The following is an 8398-nucleotide window of genomic DNA, read 5'->3' as shown; positions in this document are numbered from 1 at the left end:
GATTCTCATTAGATTCACCTAGAAAAACACTTGTCCACATTCCAGTCATGCTTGTTCTGACTCAGCATAACCATCCTGTCAGATTAATTTTTTTATGGCTAGATCTGATCATTTCACTTTCCTGTTGAAAAAATTTTATTCTTTTTTATTTTTCAGAGTAAATCTCTAACCTCCTAGTCATGTGGTGGTACGTGTTCTCCAATGTCTCGATATTTCATTTTCCCACTAATGAGTCCTTATACATTTTAACCCAAGTACATCATGTTACTCTGCATTGCTGAACTCCACATCTAAGGAATCTACAAGGGCGACAAATCTTTTGTAGTAAAAGATTTATGCATAGTATACTTATGTCTGGTTCATCCTGTTCATTCTATTGTGCTTAAAATAATTAATTTCATCTGTCAAACAATAAAGAGTGAATGGCTACCTTTAAAAGTGTGTACAATGATCGAGATATGTTGGCATGGTAACAAATATTGGAGCACAAACAACAGTTATATAAAAGGTTATATTTTCCAATATTTATGTGTCTGTTGTACATGTGTGTTCATACATGTGTGTATGTGAATGTTTATGTAGGTGCATAATGTACACATGTAGCCAAGAGGTCAACATTAGATGCCTTTCTTCAATCATTCTCTCCCTCCTCATTTTTTAAGACAAAGATTCCTGCTGACCCTAGGATTTACTGATTCAACTAGACTGGTTAGCTGGTAAACTCTATAGAACCTCTTGTTTCTGTCTCTAGGTTTGGGGAAAACTTGTATGTGGCACATCTTTTCTATATAGGTGCTGAGGATCTGACATCTGGCTCAGGTTCTGAAGCATCTCCTCAGCTTCATCTTACTTTAAAAAATTTAATTAGCAGGGAGTGTGTGATGGTTTGTATATGCTCAGCACAGGGAGTGGAAGGATTAGAAGGTGTGTTCCTCTAGGCATGGGCTTTTAGACCCTCATCCTAGCTGCCTGGAAGCCAGTCTTCTGCTAGCAGCCTTCAGAGGAAAATGGAGAGCTCTCAGCTCTGCCTGTATCATGCCTGCCTGGATGCTGCCATACTCCTGCCTTGGTGATAATGGACTGAACCTCTGAACCTGTAAGCCAGCCCCAATTAAATGTTCTTTTTAAGATTTGTCTTGGTTATGGTGTCTCTTCACAGAAGTAAAACCCTAACACAAAGTATTATGAAGGCTTCCCCCACCCCTCCTCTCAATTAGCTGGAATACTCCTTTCTACAACAAAAGAGTGTGCTCAATGCTAACATGGAGGATCCAGAGCTCTTAGTCTTCCTGACACTCTGCTGTTATGCTGGAAACTGTCTCCTGTCCTGTACCCAGGACTGCTTTTCCATCTCGGGAGTTTTTAACCAGTAGCGTCACATTCCAGGAAATGCAGAAATGGTGAATGTCTCAAACGAATCCTTCCAGCTATTACTACGCCACTCCAGAGTGCATGGGAAATGTGGTCCCTTCCTTCCAGGTAAAATCATTTCTAAATCTCAGTGATACTGAAGTCAGTGATTGGTTCTCACTCCTTTCCCAAGAAACCTAATACTATTTAGCTTATCAGATGCAGTACAACATTTTGGCCTTTATTAGCTAAAGTACATGGTGTTCTTGACCACCAAGCACCTGTAAGACTGCAAAATGTAGCTGTGCTTCCTTCTTAAGATTAATGTGCTAATATTTTTTTTCATAATAACCTGGATCAAAGAGGCATCTGAATCATAGAGATGTTGCTCCACTCTGAGCTGGAACAAATAAAGTTCCCCTGTGTTGGTGTCTTTGAGATCCCCTCAGAAAGGATGCTATTCTGAGGACTTTATCTGATCCCTTGCTGCTCTAGTCACAGTGATTTAAGTGACAATAACCGAGGTGTGACCTTTTCTGCTTATAAGACTGTAATTACACCCCACCTTGAAATCATTACCTGTCTGAACTTGCCCCCACTAAATCTCTTGGCAGGTTGGATTATACTTTTAATGTTGAGGACATAGCAATGCCAGTCCTTTGTGCACCATGGACACTGTACATATTTCTATGAAATGATTAAGCAAAGTGGACTCTTGCAATTTACCTCACAGCTCCCTACAATGCCGCCATTTTGACATTCTGATACAATCTTTGTCTGCTCATACGATTATGGTGTCCATTTTCAGGGTGGCTGTATTTTTTTTTTTTTTTTTTTTTTGTATTTTATGAATATTCTGAGGAAGCTCATCTTGCCAATTATGCTGTTATCTCCCAAATGGCTGTCACCGAGCCTTCTCCCTTTTGCATTTTGATGGTTCTCTAACATCCTTAAGGCTGATGTACAAGGAGCAAAAACTAAGGCAGTGAACAATCCTCAGGGGTAAATATGGATAATGGGCCAATAATTGCTGCTGACTGCAAAAATAGAGTTTGACCCTTTCACTAGTTAAAAGATAATGTCATTTAATTGCCCTAGTTGTGCTCTGGTCCTTTGGGAACTGGATTCAGAAAGATACAGCAACCTTACACCTGGGACCCAGAATCCACTGATTGCAAATGGTTATTTTTAGTCTTCATAACTTCCTGCTTTCGTGTGTTATGGTGTGCAAACTGATAAGATGATGCACCACCACCATTACTATAGCCTGGTGTCCAGAGAAGTCTATGCACAATTCAGGTTTTATTGTAAAGGAAAGCAATATCATCTGGTATATATCAGAAAATAATTTACAAACCGCATTAATGACATTGAAGTAATAATTATTTTAATGAACTTTCTTTGTCATGAAAGAGCTTAACACAACAGTGGGATAATCCATTAGCAGCAGGTCTTCCTACTTGTGTTCTTCAGCAGAGGTTAACTTTAGAGAGATCCCCTTACACATGTTTACATTAGCTGACACAGCATATAATCGATTGATTTTTTTTTAAGAGACATGAAATGTAATTCTTACTTGGATTTTTTTTTTTAATCTTAATTGTTTTTCAACTCTGACATTAAGAACATCTTTACTTTCATTTAAGGTGTGTTTGTGAAGCAATGCAGACACAAATGTCATGGAGACAGTTTTTGTGACTGTTCACAGAACTTATTATCAACAGACACGAAACTCAGACATATTTCATTGGTAACTGTTATTGAATCATCAAACAGTTCGGTGATTACTACGCTAGAGAGGTATTGCCTTCCATTCTTTGTTAGTAGGCATCTGAAACATATTGCAACATTTTTCTATAATTCACTTTTCATTTCAACAACAAAAATATTTGCAATGATTTTTGAGGGCAACATTTTTCTTTACAAATCTATAATTAAGACATTTGTGAGTGAATGTAGAGATGTGTTTTAAAGATCAAAACAGATAGAAAATAAGCAAGTTACTTATAAACTGAAATAATATTTCTCAGGAAACTTCAATGTACTTTTGAAATTAACAAGTCAAATGATTTTGTGCTGACTAATTATACTGGCTGGTTTTGTGTCAACTTGACACAATCTGGAGTTATCACAGAGAAAGGAGCCTCAGTTGAGGAAATGCCTCCATGAGATCCAGCTGTAAGGCATTTTCTCAACTAGTGATCAAAGGGGGAGGGCCCAGCCCATTGTGGGTGGTGCCATCCCTGGGCTTGTAGACCTGGGTTATAAGAAAGAAGCTGAGCAAGCCAGTAAGTGACATCCCTCCATGGTTTCTGTATCAGCTCCTGCTTCCTGACCTGACTGGGTTCCAGTCCTGACTTCCTTTGGTGATGAACAGCAATGTGGAATTGTAAAGCTGAATAAACCCTTTCCTCCCCAACTTGCTTTTAGTCATGATGTTTGTGCAGGAATTGAAACCCTGACTAAGACACTATTATATGTGGTTACATGTTTGCATAGGTTTATATGTGTATGTGTGCATGTGCTTGAAGCTAGGAGACAACTTCTGCCACTTCTTGGGTGCTGTTACACACTGTTATTTCTTGAGACAGCCTTTCATTGGAAAGGAAGTCAGCTGCTGGCTGGGCAGCTATCTGCAGAGTCCTGCCTGTCTCCAGCTGTGCAATGCTGGGATTGCAAGGGAGAGTCACCAGAGCTGTACTTTATACATTTACTGTTTTAATGTTTGAGAATCTTTACATGTGCAATACATACATACATACATGCACAAATACATATATGTGTGTGTGCATTGATTTTAACCCTCTTCCTACACAGCTCCTTTCTTGTCCTCCTCCTCTCAAATTCAATTCATGAACCCTTGTTTTAGGATTACAGTTGTTACACACAGACACACACAGACATAGACATACACAGATACACCAGACACACAGAGACATACCCCCCCACACGAAATACCTACATACACAAACAGACACACACACTGAGACACCCACACCAACACAGACACCCATAGACACATATACACAGGCACCCATACAAGCAAGCATACCCATATAGATATACCCATACACCCACACAGACACACACATAGAAATAAACAGAGAGACACACACAGGAACACACAGACACACTCACACAAACACATATACAGGCATATACACATAGACACCCTCTCAAACACACAGGTACACATACAGGCACACACACACACACACACACACACACACAGAAGCATACAGACACACATATAGGCACACACACAGGGATACCCACACAGATACACCCTTTCATATACACACCCCCACACAAACACACACACAGACACACACAGATGCACACATAGGCATACCCACATAGACACACTCACACAGACACACAGAGGCACACAGAGAGATGCACACCCAAACACACACAGAAACATAGAAGCAAGTACACAGACACACAAAAATAAACACACAGGTATACACACACACACACACACACACACACACACACACACACACACATAGACACACATAGACACCCACATAGGAAAATATACACAGACACACATCCCAACCCTCTCAGACACACACAGACACACACATAGGAAAATGTACACAGACACACACCCCAACCCTCACAGACACACACAGACACACAGGCACACAGAACACACACACAGACACACACACACACACACACACACACACAGGCATACCCATACAGATACACCCATACCCCCCCACACACACATATATGCTGCTAAATCCATTTAGTGATTTTGCATGTACAGGTACTTAAGGTTGGACACTTGGGATTAGATAACCCACCAAGGGGCTCCTCTCTGAAGATAATTGGTTCTCTTTCTCCAAGTAGCTATTGGCTGTCCCTAGGGGTGGGGCCTTATGAAATTTCTCCTGTTCACTCTGGCATGTTGTCACTGTTCAGCTCTTATTTAGATAACAATTTTGTTGAGATTTTTTTGGGTACAGTGTACTGGAATACCAGGAAGACACCACCTGCCAGATTTCCTGGTCTTTGGCCTTTTCCACTCGCTCTTCTATGATGCTTTAAGACTAATCATCACTTTGTAGGTGGACCAAACGAGCCCAAGCACAAGACAGATACTTATTCTCTGCATTTGACCCATTGGAGATCTTCACAGTAGCCCGCTGCAGAACAAGATTCTTCAAAGAGAGCTAAAAGCATACGTATCTATGGATATCAGGGTAAGTATTTAGAATACGCTTAGAAATATATTGACTTAGGGAAATGACGGTAGCGGGTTCTTCACTGGCACCCGTAACCACTCTTGCCAGTGGTAACTGCCCAAATCTGGTTTTCTCCCATGAAGTGAGCCTGAAATCAAACAATGCAGCTGTTTGTTACCCCTAAGATAAAAGTACCCCTGTCGTGTCAATGGGCATGTGTTGTCTGGCTGCTCATTAATGTGGTTCATAATCTTACTGAAGATATTATTACAACTCTAGACGTAACACTTGTAGGAACAGAGCTAGAATTAGCCTAGAAGCCTCCTCCCTGAGGACTGTCTCTCACAATGATCAAAATGTGCTAGGTAAGGTGTCAGAGGAGAAAGGCATGACAATGATCTGGGAGTTCCAGGGATTGAACTCAGGTCTTTAGGTTTGCAAGGCAAACACTTGACTGAGTCTCCCCATCCTACAACGAGAAAAACCTGCATACCACTGTAAAAAGTTATTTTGTCCTTGATGCTAACAAAGATTTTCTGTCTAAGGAGAATACTGGAAATGTCAGGAAGATGACAGTTCCAGCCCTTGGTTTATTTGGGCTTTGCTCAATTCTTTTGATGAAGGAAAATATAGGGATTTAATTTGTTCATGGGAATGTAAGCAATCCTGATATAGGATTTGTGCAAATAGTATTTATTTCATCAAGCACAGGAGTAGAAATAATATACCATTTACAACAGGAAATACATAGTTCCTATAGAGGAGCCGAGTTAGCCTTATTTTGGGTGATCTCAGCCTTGCATATAAGTAGATGGAAGGTGACTTTATCCTTATTTCTCCTTTTATTTCTTTTTACTTTTATAGATATTTTATGTATTTACATTTCAAATATTATCCCCTTTTCCAGTTTATCCCCTCTCACATCCTCCTACCTCTGCTTTTATGAGCTTCCCCTCCCACCCACCCACTCCTACCACAACACACAGGCATTCCCCTACTCTAGAGTATCAAGCCTTCACAGGACCAAGGGTATCTCCACCTACTGATACCAGACAATGGCATCCTCTGCTACACATGCAGCTGGAGCCATGGGTCTCCCCATGTGTATTCTTTGGTTACTGGTTTAGACCCTGGGAGCTCTGGGGAATCTGATTGGTTGATATTGTTCTTCCCATGGGGATTCAAACCCTTTCAGCTCCTTCAGTCCTTTCTCTAGCTCCTCCATTGGATTCCCTGTGGTCTGATGGTTAGCTGTAAGCATCCTCATCTGCATCAGTAAGGCTCTGGCAGAGTCTCTCAGGAGACATCTATGTCAGGCTCCTGTCAGCAAGCACTTCTTGGCATCTGCAATATTGTCTGGGTTTGGTGGCTGCATATAGGATGGATCCCCAAGTGGGGCAGTCTCTGGATGGCCTTTTCTTCAGTCTGTGCTCCACTCTTTGTCCCTGCATTCTTATTTCTTAATGGGGAAGTGTATATACCTGGACACCTTTGAGAAGGTTATGGCTGGGTACAGTCCCAATGCTCTGAGGTGCTCATGTGTTTCCATATGTTTCCTTTATTTCACTGCTTTGTTTGTTTGTAGAGTTTCCTCTATTGTTATCACTCATGAAGTATCACAAATACATAATATTCACACCCCAGCTTTTGGCAGAAAACAAGACTTTGTCATGTCCATTTCTGTTTACAAAAGAAATCTTAGAGTAAATAAAGATCTGCTTTTAGATGTGGCCAGTTTATTTTTATTCTCACATATATCTTTGAATCTTCATTTTCCAAAATCTTATGAGAGACTCCTACACCTGGGCTATGAACAAAATAGTTGAGAAAATTAACTGTACACTTGCAATGATGGAGATTTTCACACCAGGATCTTCCTTTTGTTCCCTTTCAGAAAACTGACTCAAAATGTCCACCTCCTCAAAGAGATGGTTTCTCATTACAGTACCCTTAGAGAGAACCATGGATTTCAGCTGAGATTTCATAGTGGGGAGAAGATCAATTAACTTGTTATCCCTGAAGTAGTATGAGGTTTGGGAAGCTAGTTGGCTCTACTTTTTGTGTAGAAAACATTGGTTTCTGGTCTTGAGGCATACTACATAGCCACTTCTGATTTCTACAGACACCCAACAATCACCGGACTGTCACTGAAATGTATTGGAAGGTTCCTCACAGGAGAATGCATGCTGTTAAGGTTTAAAAAACTAGAAAACAAGAGAGTTTGTCTAACAGAGACAAACTCAATAGAATTTTTGTTGTTTTAGCATATTTTACAGGCATTGTGCAATGATACTTACTATGCAGTGTAGTTATATTTTTCCACAAGGTTTTATTTATTTTTTTACCCCTTGTATTGATATATCCACCTAGAGATGTTAGGCAAGGGAGTTTGTAGCACTGTGGAGACAAAAAATACCACATTCTGTTTTCTATAAAATTATGATACCATTATTTAAAGTTAAAAGTTGTAATTGTTGATCATTTACATACAGCAACCACAAGTGTGCCAGTGTGTGTGTGTGAGTGTGTGTATGTGTGTGTGTGTGTGTGTGTGTGTGTGTGCATGTGTGTGTGTGTGCGTGTGTGTGTGTGTGTGTGTGTGTGTGTGTGTGTGTGTGTGTACTGTGTGTGTAGATTAGAGTTCATTCTCTCCCTCCAACATGTAGATGTGGGGATTTGGCTCAGGTTCTTAGTTTGTCACCATGCTTCCTTTTCTCAAGCTAAGCCATCCTTCTGAGCTTACTCCAAGTTTTAAAAGTGTGAATTGCATCCTTTCTAAAGAGTTTGCTTTTTTTTCTCCTCTCCCCTTTCTTAATTTATCATTTTAAAATGTGAAATCTTCCCAGTTCCCT

Source organism: Micromys minutus (assembly GCF_963924665.1).
Source record: "Micromys minutus genome assembly, chromosome: 20".
In the NCBI taxonomy this organism is placed as follows: Eukaryota; Metazoa; Chordata; class Mammalia; order Rodentia; family Muridae; genus Micromys; species Micromys minutus.
Note: the sequence above shows the minus strand (reverse complement) of the source record.